General features: G+C 42.8%; 1 protein-coding gene and 1 non-coding gene across 5 annotated transcripts in view; one reads left to right on the top strand and one right to left on the bottom strand.

Annotated features, from left to right (window-relative positions):
• Window positions 1–16,769, top strand: part of ATP8B1 (ATPase phospholipid transporting 8B1) — a 158,063-nt gene that overhangs the window by 45,664 nt on the left and 95,630 nt on the right. The gene's annotated exons all lie outside the window — the stretch shown is intronic.
• Window positions 5,775–5,881, bottom strand: LOC116271594. Its single transcript, XR_004180206.1, has one exon. It is a non-coding gene; the product is annotated as a U6 spliceosomal RNA (small nuclear RNA).

Genomic DNA, 16,769 nt, shown 5'->3' with positions numbered 1-16,769 from the left:
CACCATGCCTGGCTAATTTTTGTATTTTTAGTAGAGACGGGGTTTCACCATGTTGGCCAGGCTGCTCTCCAGCCCCTGACCTCATGATCCACCCACCTCGGCCTCCCAAGGTGTTGGAATTATAGGCGTGAGCCACCGCACCCAACCAACTCCATCTTAAATAAAAAAATAAAAAGTATCTTCCTTATTGCCTTGGTGAACAAAGAGGAGGATATAGTATAGCCACATTTCCTTGTCAGAAGCTTCATGAAGATGAGAAGAGGTTGCAGGAGGTTCGGGTTAAGTGCCAGAAGGTGCATTACTCTTAGACTGGATCTTGTGGAAGCCACTAACTGCTCTTTCCCTTAAAAGAAACCATGTTCAGTTTGGTGAAGGTGGAAGAGCAAGGCGAAGGTGGAGATGGGCTGGCCACAGAGGGGGTTCCTCAGGCATCTCTGGGGCTGCAGGCTCTGTTCCCAGCTGGCAGGGCCTTAGGGTCAGGCCCTTTCCCTCTGCTGGATCTAGGACAGGTAGAAGCAGAAGCTACTCAAGTATCTCATCCACCCAGGCATTGTCCTTGAGTGATTGTGTTTATGCAATGTTAATCCTGAGACTTTGTTAATCATGATATTACTGTACTGAATTCATCTTTGACTTTCTACCGGGAATTAAAATCAGTATGTGGGAGGATAATTTTTAGTCATTTCCTCCCCCCCCAATCTTTGTATCTTGGAGAGATTTGGAGAGATTAGCCAACTTGGAATATCCAGGTACTGCAGTACCAACCTCCTTCTTGCTGGTGTGTAGAGGGTTTGGAGTGATAGCTTCTTTCTAGTGCCTTTGAACTTGGGTGCTAGTGACAAAGTGAGTGGACCTTCTAGCAGCTCTCCTACATGATGGGAATGGTAGGAGAGTGGTAGCAACTGCCAGTCAGAGACAATTAAGCTGCAGTTGGCAGTTGGCTTGCACGGGGCAGGACTAGGAGTTTCCTGACAGTGATGGTGGCCTGTTCTGAGTCATCCAAATAACTTTTTTTTTTTTTTTTTTTTTTTTTTTTAAGACTGAGTCTCACTCTGTTGCCCAGGCTGGAGTGCAGTGGCGCAATCTTTGCTCACCGCAAGCTCCGCTTCCCGGGTTCACACCATTCTCCTGCCTCAGCCTCCCGAGTAGAGTAGCTGGGACTACAGGCTCCCGCCACCATGCCCGGCTAATTTTTTTTTGTATTTTTAGTAGAGATGGGGTTTCATTGTGTTAGTCAGGATGGTCTCCATCTCCTGACCTCATGATCCACCTGCCTCGGCCTCCCAAAGTGCTGGGATTACAGCCGTGAGCCACCACACCCAGCCCTTCCTGGTTTCTTTGATAACCACTTGCCATGAGTTACCAGATTATCTGTCAGGGATTAAAGGTTCACAAGGTGATTTTTGAAAAATTTTCAGTGAATATTTACTTAGTTGCTACTATTGGAGCTACCACCTTAGATTGAAATTTTGCCTAGGGAAGGTCCCTGGAGTCATAAATATCTTGCCTAGAGGTTGATAAATTTACTGCAGTAATTTACCCCAGTTAAGGAAAGCTAGACTTTAAGGACCTAGGGTGGTAGATGAAGACTTCTGTCTTGGAAAACAGAGAAAGAAAGGGAAGCAAGCCATGGTGGGATCTATGGATTTCTTTTTTTTTTTTTTTTTTTTGAGATGGAGTAGTCTTACTCTGTCGCCCAGGCTGGAGTGCAGTGGCGCCATCTCAGCTCACTGCAACCTCCACCTCCCAGGTTCAAGTGATTCTCCTGCCTCAGTCTCCCGAGTAGCTGGGACTACAGGGGCACGCCACCACGCCCGGCTAATTTTTGTATTTTTAGTAGAGATGGGGTTTCACCATGTTGGCCAGGATGGTCTTAATCTCTTGACCTCGTGATTCTCCCGCCTTAGCCTCCCAAAGTGCTGGGATTACAGGCGTGAGCCACCATGACCGGCCTATGGATTTCTTTAAAAAGTTTTCCAGGAAAATGATTTATATAAGACATAAATATTTCTCTACTTGCAAACAGTTGCCTGAGAAGTGACTTCTAGTGATTATAGGAGATATTGCTAAGTGGAAAAAGCAAAGTGCAAAAGAACATATATATTCTACTTTTGTAAAAGAAAAAATGAAACATATGGAAAAATATAACTATCTTCTTTTTTTTTTTTCTTTTTTTTTTGAGACGGAGTTTTGCTCTTGTTGCCCAGGCTGGAGTGCAATGGCACAATCTTGGCTCACCACAGCCTCTGCCTCCCGAGTTCAAGTGATTCTCCTGCCTCAGCCTCCCAAGTAGCTGGGATTACAGGCATGCGCCACCATACCCGGCTAATTTTGTATTTTTCTTTTTTAGTAGAGACAGGGTTTCTCCATGTTGGTCAGGCTGGTCTCGAACTCCTGACCTCAGGTGATCCACCCACCTCAGCCTCCCAAAGTGCTGGGATTACAGGAGTGAGTGAGCCACCGCGCCTGGCCTATCTTCTTATCTTTATAAAACACACAGAAAGGATAAACAGAAAACAGTAAAGTCGATTACCAACAAAGGGTGGCTGGGAACAAGGAGAAGGGATTATGTGAGGAAGGTTACTTTTCTAAGACACCCTTTTGCATAGTTTTGGCTTTGGGGAGCCTATGTCCTACATATTCAAACATAAATTTAAATCAAGGATAGGGCCAGACTCGGTGGCTCATGCCTATAATCTCAGCTCTTCGGGAGACTGAGGTGGGAGGATCGTTTGAGCTGAGGACCAAATGCTCCTCCCACTCAAGACCAGCCTGAGCTACACAGTGAGACCCCCATCCCTATTCTTTTAAGTTATATTTAAATATCAGTATATATGTAATAGGGATAGGAGAAACTCTAAAACTGAGAGCAACATGAAATGAAGAAACCCAACTGTATTTCAAATGAATTCCATAACCACAGTGAAGAGGGGAAAAACAGAAATAATCCAGGGAGCTATGAGCACAGTATTCTATGATACATGCTCCATCTTGTCACAGTATTCTATGATATATGCTCCATCTTGTCTAAAGTTGGGTGATGAGGGACACTTGCAAAGAAATGTTAAACTCTTACGGTATACTTTATGTAGTGATACTGGCAAAGCAACTCTGAAACAGTTTTAGATGTATTTTAGCACTGAGCAAATGAGTTATTGTTTTGGAGAGCCAGGGTTCTCACTGAGAAAGAAGGAACATATAGATACGAAATGGGAGATGGGGGAAAAGAACATTGTGGGAATCAGTTGGAATTGGAGGAATAGGTATGAACTGATTTCTGAAATGCATGCATGTATAAGCATTCCCATGTAGCATGCGTGTGTGCATAAGTGTACATGTATGTGTGTGTATATATATTTTTTTACTTAGCTTGTCCACCAAAGGACCAAGAAGCAAAGCCACCCCACTAGTAACAAGCACATCAAGTGCCAAGATCTTGGTCTCTATTATCATTTCCCATTCAAAGGAACCAGGGCTACCGGAAGAAATGGCTGATTACAGGCTGGGGCAGGAGAGGTACAACTTGAGCCTGGAACATCTTGTTATTGTCACACGGTATGGACATGCTGAAAGAATGACGGGAGCCTGTCACAAGGACACAGGTGCTAGCTTGAAAGTGCTTTTATTGGCCAAACCAGGGACCATGTGGACACCAAAATAATTATAGACAGTAAGGAATTATATGCCACTGGAAAAAAAATAGGAATTTACACATCCATATTGATTACTAACTAATAAGCGGAAAGTAGGGAGGCTATGCTTACAGCGGCATGCCCAGGCTGACGAATATGCGTGGAGGGAATGGGTGCTGTGAAATCGTCCTTTCTTGGCCATTGTAGTAGAGACTGGATCAGGGGAGTACCGTCCATGAATGTCACGTTTAGGAGGAAATTGTGATAAGGAGCAGGACCTTTGCGATGTCTTAAAAGTGTCTCCCCACAAATTACAAGTTCAAAAAATATATACAGTGGAGAAATCAAACAACACGTTGACCACATGACCAAAGTATAAAATCAAAATGCAATCACCGACAAGGGGCGGAGACCTCATGTGCCTCCAGATGTCACATCTGAAAGGACACAGCATCACCTATGTGATGTTCCAGCAAGAACAGAGACCTTGAATTCAATCCCAAAGAAATGACCGAGAAAGCCCAAAGGTGGGAGGTTCTGTTTAAAAAGAGAGAGAGAGAGAGAGAAGGAATACCATAATCTTTTAATGTCAGTGTTGTAAATGACAAATACAAGTTGTGGAGGCTGGGCGTGGTGGCTCACGCCTGTAATCTCAGTATTTTGGGAGGCCTGTGGGGAAAAGAAAGAGAGATCAGACTGTTACTGTGTCTATATAGAAAGAAGTAGACATAAGAGACTCCGTTTTGTTCTGTATTTGAGATGCTGTTAATCTGTGACCCTACCCCCAACGCCAAGGTGGGACATGCTAGCGGCAATGCTGCTCTTTATGCACTAAAAAGGTTTATGGAGATGTTTACATATGGATATCAAGGCACAGCACTTTTCCTTAAACTTATGTCACAGAGATCTTTATTCATACGTCTTTCTGCAGACCCTACTATGATCCTATTATCCTGCCACTTCCCTTTTCTAAGATGGTAAAGATAATGATCAATAAATACTGAGGGAACTCGGAGACTGGTGCCAGTGCATGTCCTCTGTGTGCTGAGTGCCGGTCCCCTGGGCCCACGTTTTCTTTCTCTATACTTTGTCTCTGTGTCTCATTTCTTTTCTCAAGTCTCTAGTTCCACCTAACGAGAAACGCCCACAGGTCTGGAGGGGCAGGCCACCCCTTCAGAGGCCAAGGTGGTCAGATTGCCTGCGGTCAGGAGTTAGAGACCAGCCTGGCCAACATGGTAAAACCCTGTCTCTACTAAAAATATAAAAATTAGTTGGGCATGGTGGGGGCCACCTGTAATCCCAGCTACTTGGGAGGCTGAGGCACAAGAATAGCTTGAACCCGGGAGGTGGAGGTTGCAGTGAGCCAAGATCGTGCCACTGCACTCCAGCCTGGGAGATAGAACTAAACTCAGTCTCAAATATATATATATATATATGTTGTGGAAATGTTTCAGATTAAAGGGCATGGCTACTTAAAGTAACACCTGATTCTAGACTGGATCCTGTGCTGGAGGAAAAATAATACTATAACTGACATCATTGGGTCAATGACAAAATCAGACTATTAGATAACTGTGAATGTTATTGTTCATGTTAAATTGTCTAAAGTTGATAATTCTACGGTGGTTATGTAAGAGAATGTGAGAGACTATCCCTGAAGTATTTAGGGGTAAAGTAGGATAATGAACTACATAACTTAAGCTCAAATGGTTCAGCAGGGAGCCTGGTGTCTGGGCGCACGCAAGCCCTCCTCATCTGTCTGTCCCTGGCAGGGCTGCGCTGTTAATTATGTTATGGCTGGGGACTGAATGGAATTGGAATCGCACTGTTGTGACTCTATAGAGAACAGGCGAGAATATGGGATTCTCTGTTTTCAAGACCTGGAAACAATTAGAATATTGATCACCTCTAACTGCTTTTTAAACAGTTAAAAGTTAAAAGCTCCCTTTGGGAGTTTGCCTATGTAAACTTAGGTGAGGCCAGGCAGCTGACCAGAAAGGGAGACCAGCCTGGGATTCACCGATAATGACTACATCAGTCAGTCAACACACATAATCCAGAATTAACTTAATTAAGCAGTCAGTGTGAAACTGTCAAAACCGCAGGACATTTTATCAAGGGTTTTAATTTTTTTTTTTATTTTTACAAATGGAATGCTTCATGAATTCTTTTGTCATCCTTGCACAAAGGCCATGCTAATCTTGTCTACGTTATTTCAATGTTAGTATATGTGCTGCCGAAGCAAGCACATATCAAGGATTTTTTTTTATCTTGGTAGAGAAAAAATTAAAAGATTCAGCGTCTGTTATAATCTTTTCCTTTCCAAATGTTGATGTTGTTATATAATGCATGAATTTTACCATTTATGTAGGATGCTAGCATTAGAACCATTGAATAAGGCAATTCTGATGGGAGTGTAACATGAATGTATGAATACGCTCAGCTCTGGGTTCTCCAATGCACAATTACACATTGTTGGTAAACAACCTGAGACTATTTTAGGCTGGCCGGTGTAATGTGTCTCTTACTGGCAAGATATACACTGGATATTGTGGCAGAGGTGTCAGATATAAAGACAATTTCTATTTCTCAAAAAAACAAACACCATAAACAAAAACACTTTATCATTCTGAAAAATCCCACATTTACTCACTATGCAAAGATACCAACTCTAAGATGCTTTGTTCATATTGTATTCAAAATTCCAGAGTTTGGGGTTTGTGACATGTTTCAGGAGATCTGAAAGAGGCAGTAATGGATACACCCCAGGCTGCTTTGCTCTGAGCAGCTGGTAGAGTAAAATATTTAATGTCTCTCTCACTACTAGGGTGACATTTTCCTGTGGCCTGAGCACAGTAGGTTACGAGTTAGGTATTTCCCTTGCTATTAATGATTCAACACACGAAAGTAAATTTGAGCCCCGGCGTGGGCTGTAGTAACTTCTCAGCTGTCCCTGAAGTGTCAATTTGGTGATGTGTTTCTTCTCCTAGTATTTAGTTCTCTCACATAAGAATAACAACAGCTAATAGTTACTAAGACTTCCTTTGGATCAAGCCCTATTCCAGAGCTTTCCATATATTGAATCATTTTATCCTCACAGCAGCTGTAAAAGGCACCTGCTATTGTTTTTATTCATTTTACAGATGATAAACTGAAGAACAGCACTATTACCTCATAATTTTTTTTATAGCCTCACTCTGTCACCCAGGCTGGAGGCAGTGGTGGCGATCTTGGCATACTGCAACCTCCCCCTCCAGGGTTCAAGCAGTTCTCCTGCCTCAGCCTCCTGAGTAGCTGGGATTACAGGCATGTGCCACCATGCCTGGCTAAGTTTTGCATTTTTAGTGGAGACAGGGTTTTACCATGTTGGCCACGCTGGTCTCAAACTCTTGACTTCAAGTGATCCACCTGCCTCAGGTTCCCGAAGTGCTAGGATTACAGGCGTGAGCCACTGTGCCAGGCCGAAACTGATTCTTAAAAGAAAAAAATTGTAATGCACAAAAAAAACAAGTAAATGCTAAATATTCCTGTTTAGCCAAAGAACAAATATGCCTCCTCAAGTCCAATGCAAATGCAGTGGCCCCAACTCATAAAACATGGTTTTCTATAACATTTTCATTTTATTAAATATTCAGGTGTATCTCTTTTTTTTTTTTTTTTTGAGACAGAGTCTTGTTCTGTCTGTAGCCCAGGGTGGTGTGTAGTGGTGTGATCTTGGCTCACTGAAACCTCCGCCTCCCAGGTTCAAGCAATTCTCCTACCTCAGCCTCCCGAGTAGCTGGGACTACAGGAGTGTGCCACTACAACCAGCTAATTTTTGTATTTTTAGTAGAGATGGGGTTTCACCATGTTGACCAAGCTGGTCATGAACTCCTGACCTTAGGTGATCCATCTGCTTCAGCCTCCCAAAGCACTGGGATTACAGGCATGAGCCACTGTGCCCGGCCTATATTTCATTTTTTAAAATAATCTCCTCCTAACTGTCTATGAAAAAATTATTTAATATCTGAGTTTTCAAGATGGAGCCAATGGCTGCACAAAGCATGTGGTCCCTTCAGAGGCTGTGTTAGAGATTAGTACACATGTGCCTTACACAATGGTGACCTAATGTTAATACACTGGTTTATTTGAAGGAGAGTTTTTGTTGTTGTTGTTATTGGCATTGTTTTGATTTAGAAAGATTTCAAATGTATGTAGAAATAGGAAAATGAACCCCCTTGTTCATGGCAAAGGCCAATGTTGTTTTTATCTATAGATCTGTCCACTTCCTCTCTCTTCATATTATTTCCAAGCAAGTTCAACCAATGCATCTTTCCATTCAACCTGGTTTTGAAATTTGGTTTGTTTCACTTGTTCATACCATGATCAAGGTGGTTTGCTGAGTGTACTTTGAGGAAAGCAAAAATGTGTATCAAAGTAGTTATATTACTGGCTATCTCTTCCCTTGTTGACACAAAAGTGATCTTTTTTTGTTGTTGTTTAATCAGGGTTTTTTAAGCACTCCACTTATCTTGAAGTTATTGTCATCTAGAAAATATAGAATGTCTTAAATAATTACAGTTCTGTGAAACCTTACCCTGGGGGCAGGAGACAGTGTGATTGAGAGGAAAGGATGCAGGATTTGGATTCAGATGCTAAGATCTGGTTCTGGTTCCTCTACATCTTATCATTTCTGAGAATCTGGATACAGCCTTGAACTCCGAGCTCGATTCTACATTTGGTAGTTCTTTATGAAAGGTCTACTGTGTGTTACATGCTGTTTTGGACAATGGAGCTATTGCAGAGAATAAAATGAAAATAATCTACTTTTCAACGATGTTTTATAGATAATATGTTAATGGTATGTGAAAAGCTTTTGCAAGCTGTGAAGTGCAATTATAAAGGTTTTTATTGTTTTCCTACTCTGTTTTTCACTTGAAAACTTAAGTTCCCTGATGTTTCAGGTTTATAATAGTTAATAATAAACTAAGTTTTATTGAAGGAGGAAATATTATGAATTATATCTATGTGTCTTACGGAATTTCTGATGAAATGCATCACTGGAATGCCTCACTAAGTGGATATCAGGGGCCACATACTGTGCCCACTGCTAAGGGCTTTACATGGGATCAAGATTAAGCTTCACGAGGACCCTGTAAGGTAACCATTATCTTCATGTTATAAATGGAGAAGTGGGAGCTTAGTAAGAATATTTTTCCCAAGCCTCTGCAGGTGGTAGGCCTTAGAGCTGGGATTTCATCCCCTGTCTGTCTATCCTCAGACAGGAGCCTTTAACCATCTCTTGATTCTGCCCCACTTGAGAAATAAGAGGAATAGGCAATGGTCTTGCACCTTTAGATTATCATTATTATTATTATTATTATTTGAGACAGGGTCTCACTCTGTTGCCCAGGGTGGAGTGTAATAGTGCAATCATGGCTCACTGCAACCTCTGCCTCCTGGGGTCAAACAATCCTCCCACCTCAGCCTCCCAAGTAGCTGGGACCACAGGTGTGCGCCATAACTCCCAGCTAATTTTTGTATTTTTTTGTAGAGATGGGGTTTCGCCATGTTGCCCAGGCTGGTCTTGAACTTCTGAGTTCAAGCAATCTGCCCAACTCGGCCCTCCAAAGTGCTGGGATTATAGGCATGAGCCACCATGCCTTGCCTGCACCTTTGGATTTTTACTCTGTTAGAAAGAAAAACAACCACAGTACAAGCCATAATGCAAAGAATGGTTCAGGCAATAAGTTGTTAAAGTACAAATGATAAAGCCATTACATTGGGATTTGAGGACCTGGAAAGGGAATGAAGGTGCCTAGCTGCCCTTGTGAGTGTACTTGTGAGGGGGGCAGAAGGTGACTGGAGCTAGGGTGGGGCCTGCAATGGGCAGGGCCAGAGCAGATAGAGCCTCTCCAAGTTCTAATGCATGTATGAAAATCTAGTAATTTCCATAATGAAGCACAACAGAAATGTCTATCAAATAGATTTTGAAGATAATTTGAAAGCCTTGCAGATCCCCATTTGACTTATGGAAGCCGTTTCTTGAGAGTCCTTGATTCTGATTTCAGAATATGGTGAGTGTAATTGTATTTTGTGTTTGGTCCAGACAGCAAACTAAATTCCCTTTTTTATTTAATTTTTTTATTTTTTTGAGACAGTATCTTGGCTCACTGAAACCTCTGCCTCCTTGGATCAAGTGGTACTCCTCCCTCAGCCGCCCAAGTAATTGGGACTACAGCTACACCACCGTGCCCTGCTAATTTTTACATTTTTTTGTAGAGCTGTGGTTTCACCATACTGCCCAGCCTGGTCTTCTAAGCTCATGGGATCCTCCTGCTTTGGCCTCCCAAAGTGCTGGGTTACAGGTGTGAGCCACAGGCACAACCCAAAATTCCTTATTGATAGCCTAAATTACTAATGTTTAAACCATAACATGCATTGATAATATTTATTTTCTTATTCTATTTTATTTTTTGAGATAGTTTTGCTCTCACACCCAGGCTGAAGTGCGGTGGCACAATCTCTCCTCACTGCAACCTCTGCCTCCTGGGCTCAAGCGATCCTTGTGCCTCGGACTCCCAAGTAGCTGGGATTACAGCAGGTGTGCGCCACGGCTAAACTTTTTGTATTTTTAGTAGAGACAGGGTTTCACCACGTTGGCCAGCCTGGTCTCGAAGTCCTGGTCTCAAGTGTTCCACCCGCCTTGGCCTCCCAAAGTGCTCGGATTACAGGCGTGAGCCACCGTGCCCAAGCCAAACATTGATAATATTTAAATACTCATGTGACACATGCACAAAGTTAGCTGTCATAGTTAGTGCAACATTGTTTCTGCGCGTGAGGTTTGAGCTTTGGAAAACTAAGACACAAATTCACTGTAGACAGATCTCTTAAGATGAAGGAGGAAAAGAGTAGGTTGGACTTTGAGGATGGGTAGGGCCATAGCCAGAACGAGCCTAGGAACAGACATGCGAGGCAGGCCTAGCTGAGGAGCACTTGGAGGTGACCTGTTTTGTGGCCCAAACACCAGCTTTTGATCTTGAGTGTAGCCCAGGTTTTCATTGATGAATACTGCAAAAGAACCTATGTCACAACACTCAAATATTTGAAAGGATGGCATCATATAAATTCAGAGCACAGTCTATTCAGAGCGCTTTTAAAACATCTTTGAAAATATGTTAATTAGCCCCAGATATCTAATAGTAAAGTTCAAATCCATGTGACATTTAAAGGCTTTTCAGTAATTTTCTTTGAGTTGTGCCGTGTGCAGGTACTCCTGATTTATTTCTGACTGCTGATTTAGGGACTATTTAAACCCCTAGTTTATTCTGTCTTTCTTTCTTTCTTTTCTTTTCTTTTCTTTTTTTTTTTTTTGAGATGGAGTCTCATTTGTGCTGCCCAGGCTGGAGTGCAGTGGCATGATCTTGGCTCACCATAACCTTCACCTCCCAGGTTCAAGGGATTTTCGTACTTCAGCCTCCCAAGTAGCTGGGATTACAGGCTCACGCCACCACGCCCGGCAAATTTTTGTATTTTTAGTAGAGATGGGGATTCACTGTGTTGGCCAGGCTGGTCTCAAACTCCTGACCTCAAGTGATCCTCCCAACTTGGCCTCCCAAAGTGTTAAGATTACAGGTGTGAGCCACTGCCCCTGGCCCTAAACCCCTAGTTTATCCTTAATGTTCTTCTCTCTATTCTTACACTAATTCCATTTTCTTTCCTTTCTTTTTAAAAAGAGCTCTGGGAAGTCAGGAGGATCAATGTGTTAAAATATCGAGTTCAGACCAGTTAGATTTGCTGTTGTTGGGAATTTATCCCTGGCATTGATTTATTGATGGACAGCCGAGGGTTTGCTCACAAGAGTGGAGGTGGGGTAGGAAGGAGATGAGTTTGCTGGAAGGGAGAGAATCCCCTAGACAATTCAGCCAGAGCTTGCTTTCTCCCCAGACCTACAGGGGACAATGACAGTGAGCTCTGTTTCCTAAATAATGGATCAATCTTCCTGACTCAACTCAGAGTTCTATAGGGAGTCTTCACCTAAATCAGGTTAATTTGGGGGTAAGTTTTCAGGTTAGTAACATGTTGAATATATAAGAGCTTATAATAGCATTAATTGAGTAAGATAAAAGTCATAAATAGTAGTTTGATAACAATAAAGTTAAAGAGGATTGTTTTCTTTATCACTGGAGTCCAGTTGCATTCAAGAAAGTCATTTTCTCTTTATAGGAGATGCAGGTTGATTGACGTCTAGGTCTATGGAGAAGGGGGAATGTGGAAAAGCAAAAAATACGCAAACATTTTGGTTGGCTTTACATTGTATTTTATGTCAGAATCATGTATATATATTCTCTGTACTACTTGCCTCTGTGAGGCAGGGACTGGAGATGGGGTGAGCATTACTCAATCAAACCCAAGCCCTCATCACCATGTGCTACTGCACCCATGAAAGTACACAGAGATTTTAAAGGGGAAGCAAACATTGGTTGGGAGGAGAAAATATCACAGCAGAAAACGTTCTAGAATACATTAGCATTTTTCCTGGGGTCATGCGTTTTTTAACAGGTGGAGCAGAAAACGTCTTTAATGGGCACTTCTTTAAAACTCCAAAACATTTCAAAGATGTTTTAATACATGTTGGATACTTTTACAGGTGTACCTTTTCTCTTAAATGCAAATCAGAATAGATGTTTGCACAAGGCCTGCATGAGTCATCCCTAGTTCAGTAGCCTGGGCTTATTTGCATTAAACACCAGTTGCAGTTCCTTCTGGTTATTCTCTGCAAATAACTCTTAAACCTGGGTAAGCTGCAAAATTAAATCAAATTAAATTAAACTTTAAAACAGCATGCTTAGGCCGGGCGCGGTGGCTCAAGCCTGTAATCCCAGCACTTTGGGAGGCCGAGACGGGCGGATCACGAGGTCAGGAGTTCGAGACCATCCTGGCTAACACGGTGAAACCCCGTCTCTACTAAAAAATACAAAAAACTAGCCGGGCGAGGTGGCGGGCGCCTGTAGTCCCAGCTACTCGGGAGGCTGAGGCAGGAGAATGGCGTAAAAACCCGGGAGGCGGAGCTTGCAATGAGCTGAGATCCGGCCACTGCACTCCAGCCTGGGCGACACAGCGAGACTCCGTCTCAAAAAAAATAAATAAATAAATAAAACAGCATGCTTAACCTTTGGGTAATTAGAAGAGAGAAAAGAAAACATGGTCATTTAGGTCTTATTTATATAACTTGTTATGAAAGGTAACCACAGTTTTTCCTTTTGTGCACATAGTCGTTGGCAAAGGTGGATTCAGAATTTAAAGACATCAAGTAACAAATTTCCAGTACCTGACTGTGAAACCTCTGTTTGTTGGAATTAAGGAATTTGAAAAGCCCTCTGCAATGTTAAAGCTACACATTAAAGCCATATATTAGTTAGCTGGGGCTGCTGTAACAAGATACCACACACAGAGCAGCTTAAAGAACAGAAGTTTATTGTATCACAAATCTGGAAGCCCAGAAGTTCAAGATCAAGGTTTTAAAGGACCATCTTCCCTGTGAGGGTGCTGGGGAAGGATCTGTTTCAGGATTCTCTCCTAGTTTCTGGAAGTTCCTTGGCTTGTGGCAGCATGTCTCCAAGGGATTTTATTCCTGTTGCCCCTCGTATGTCCTTGGGCAAAGAACTTAACCTCTCAGTTAGGTTTCTTTTTTTTTTTTTTTTTTTTTTTGGATTTCTAAAAATCTTTATTGAGGATTAATATTAGAAATTTGCAATACAGTCTCACTGATTTTTGACTTTGTTTCTGGGCTATTAATGATTTTATATAAGACACTATTTGTAATTTCAGAACAAATAATATGGTCACATTTCTTGTTCCTAATAAATTGGTACTACTTGAGATCAATGGATGATTGAAAGGCAACGGCAACAAAAGCCAAAATAGACAAATGGGATCTAATTAAACTAAAGAGCTTCTGCACAGCAAAAGAAACTACCATCAGAGTGAACAGGCAACCTACAGAATGGGAGAAAATTTTTGCAATCTACTCAGTTAGGTTTCTTTATCTGTAGAATGGGGATAATAATTCGATCCTCAACAAACAAACTAAGCTAATGCGAATACATAGCGCAGAGCCTGATGCATAGAACACATAGTTAGCTCTCTGTAAACGCACGCACCGTCATCCTAGGAAAACTTCCTGGGAAGTTTCAGAAGCCTTACATCAGAAGTCTTACCATGGGTCCTTAAACTGATCAGATTTGTAGGAGAAGCCTGGACACACTCCTTTCATTTGACCTGTTCAAACTCTGAAAGCCAGAACAGGTAGAATTGCTGACTGTTGGTAGGAAGCTCTGTAGATATTTCAAGCCAAATGCAAATATTTCCAACGGACCTATAAAATATTAACCATATGTTTGTAGTAGAATCTTGGTCAAAAACTTAGGATGTGAACTCTGCTGCCTTGGAAGAGTTTGTAATCTAAGTTGAGAACTCTAACCTGACTTGAAATACAGCACAAGAGACAGTGATTAAATATCTCAGACCCAGAATTTGTAAAGGTGTTAACCTTCAGATGGAACGAGAGGTAAGACTCTGTTGACCAGTCTTAGATGTTCAGGAAACCATGGTAGTATCTAGAAAAGATACCGAGTAAGTGCCCTAATCATACTTAATATGCCAGTCACCTTAGTGTCTGTTTAAGCTTTGGAACGTGTTTACATATAAATATTTGGAAATTTCAGACATTTACATATGAAAAGGTGCCATGTGGGAATTTTAAGAGCATCTATTAGCATTTTCAGCTTTGGATGCAGATCACTAGGGACAGCCACTGACTTTTCTTTCTTTTTTTTTTTTTTTTTTTGAGACGGAGGCTCGCACTGTCGCCCAGGCTGGAGTGCAGTGGCGCGATCTCGGCTCACTGCAAGCTCCGCCTCCTGGGTTCACGCCATTCTCCTGCCTCAGCCTCCTGAGTAGCTGGGACTACAGGCGCCCACCACCGCGCCTGGCTAATTTTTTGTATTTTTAGTAGAGACGGGGTTTCACTGTGGTCTCGATCTCCTGACCTTGTGATCCGCCCGCCTCGGCCTCCCAAAGTGCTGGGATTACAGGCGTGAGCCACCGCGCCCGGCTTTTCTTTCTTTTTTTTTGAGACAGAGTTTTGCTCTTGTCACCCAGACTGGAGTGCAGTGGTGCGATCTCAGCTCACTGCAACCTCTGCCTTCCAGGTTCAAGCAATTCTCCTGCCTCAGCCTCCCATGTAGCTAGGATTACAGGTGCCTGTCACCATGCCCAGCTAATTTTTGTATTTTTAGTAGAGATAGGGTTTCACCATGTTTGGCCAGGCTGGTCTTGAACTCCTGACCTAAGGTGATCCACCCATCTCGGCCTCCCAAAGTGCTGGGATTACAGGTGTGAGCCACTGCACCCGGCCAGGGCCACTGACTGTCTTTGTCAGTGTCTTTGTCACTGGCCCCTCTCCAGCTGTCTTTGTCACTGGCCCCTCTCCAGGGCACTCAAGGTCCATTGTCCTTAGTGCTAAGCAATGGTTGGGGATCTTTGCTGAGGATCGGAAAGGGCTCTTGGAGGAAAAGGTGGACCCAGACTACATGTCGTGCAGCTCACCATCCTTAGGAGGGAGATGGAATCTTCTGTTTACTAACGTACCGGAAAGATATAATACAAGGGACAAAATGTGGCAAGTTTCATCTCTTCTGCCTTGACATGCAAACCATCCCTTCTGAGCTCACTTCCGTGCACCATGCACAGTGGGTTCCATGAACCCACTTCCATGCTACCATTTTTTGTTTTAGTAATCATTTACAAAGAGACAGAATGATATTAAGACAGTATCGGTGGCCGGGCATGGTAGTGCCTCACACCTGTAATCCCAGCACTTTGGGAGGTCAAGGCAGGTGCAACACTTGAGGTCAGGAGTTTGAGACCAGGCTGGACAATACAGTTAAACCCTGTCTCTACTAAAAATACAAAAATTAACTGAGCGTGGTGACGTGCACCTGTAATCCCAGCTACTCAGGAGGCTGAGGCAGGAGAGAATTGCCTGAACCAGGGAGGCGGAGGTTGCAGTGAGCAGAGATCGCACCACTGCACTCCAGCCTGGGTGACAGAGTGAGACTCTGTCTCAAAAAAAAAAAAAAAAAAAAGTAAGCATCAGTGGGCATAATCCTAATCGCCTGATCCAACTTTTCACCCCCTTTGAACAGCCCTGGGACAAATCATAAGAGATCTGGGGACAAACAGACCTGGTAGAAACCTCAATATGTGACCCTGGAGAAGTAAGTCACCTAACCTCTCTAAGCCCACAAAATGAGGATAAGCCCTTCCTTTTGTGTGTGCTGTAAAAATTGCACAAAATGTACCCAGTATATGAGCAATTGCTCAGCAGTGTTTGGATATAGGGGGTGGATAGCTATTATTAATTGCTGATTATTTTGGAAGGAAAAACACACAGAGAATTATGTATCTTTCAGTGCAAATGTTAGCTCTAAAAACAAACGTATTATTTACAAAGCTGCAGTTATAGAACACAATTCTGATTTCTGCCTCACCCCCACGGTTAATACTGTAAAACATTTCCTGTGTTTGATCTCATAGTGTTATTACAAATAGCTGTTATTTTTAATAGCTACACTAAAACATAAAAATTTGTAGGTCAGGTGTCATGGCTCATGCATATAATCCCAACACCTTGGGAGGCTGAGGTGGGAGGATTGCTTGAGGCCAGGAATTTGGGATCAGCCCGGGCAATGCAGTGAAACCTCGTCTTTACAAAAATTTTCCCAAAATATTAGCCAGTTGTGGTGTCATGTGCCTGTGGTCCCAGCTACTTGGGGAGGCTGAGGTGGGAGGATCACTGAAGCCCAGGAGGTTGAGGCTGCAGTGAGCCATGATCACGCCACTGAACTCCAGCCTGGGTGACAGTGCAATGCCCTACGTCAGAAAAAAAAAAAATTGTAAAACCATGAGATCTTGTTGGACACTCATGTGGTTTCCATTTCTGCTTTTTATAACCAATGATGCCAATCAAAAAATTTGTGGCCAGGTGCGGTGGCTCAGCCCTGTAATCCCAGCATTTTGGGAGGCTGAGGTGGGCAGATCACCTGAGGTCAGGAGTTTAAGACCAGCCTTGTCAACATGGAGAAACACTGTCTC

This window comes from Papio anubis, chromosome 19, assembly GCF_008728515.1.
Source record: "Papio anubis isolate 15944 chromosome 19, Panubis1.0, whole genome shotgun sequence".
Lineage (NCBI taxonomy): Eukaryota > Metazoa > Chordata > Mammalia > Primates > Cercopithecidae > Papio > Papio anubis.
The sequence above is the reverse complement of the archived record's forward strand: the minus strand, read 5'-3'. Positions and strand labels throughout refer to the sequence as shown.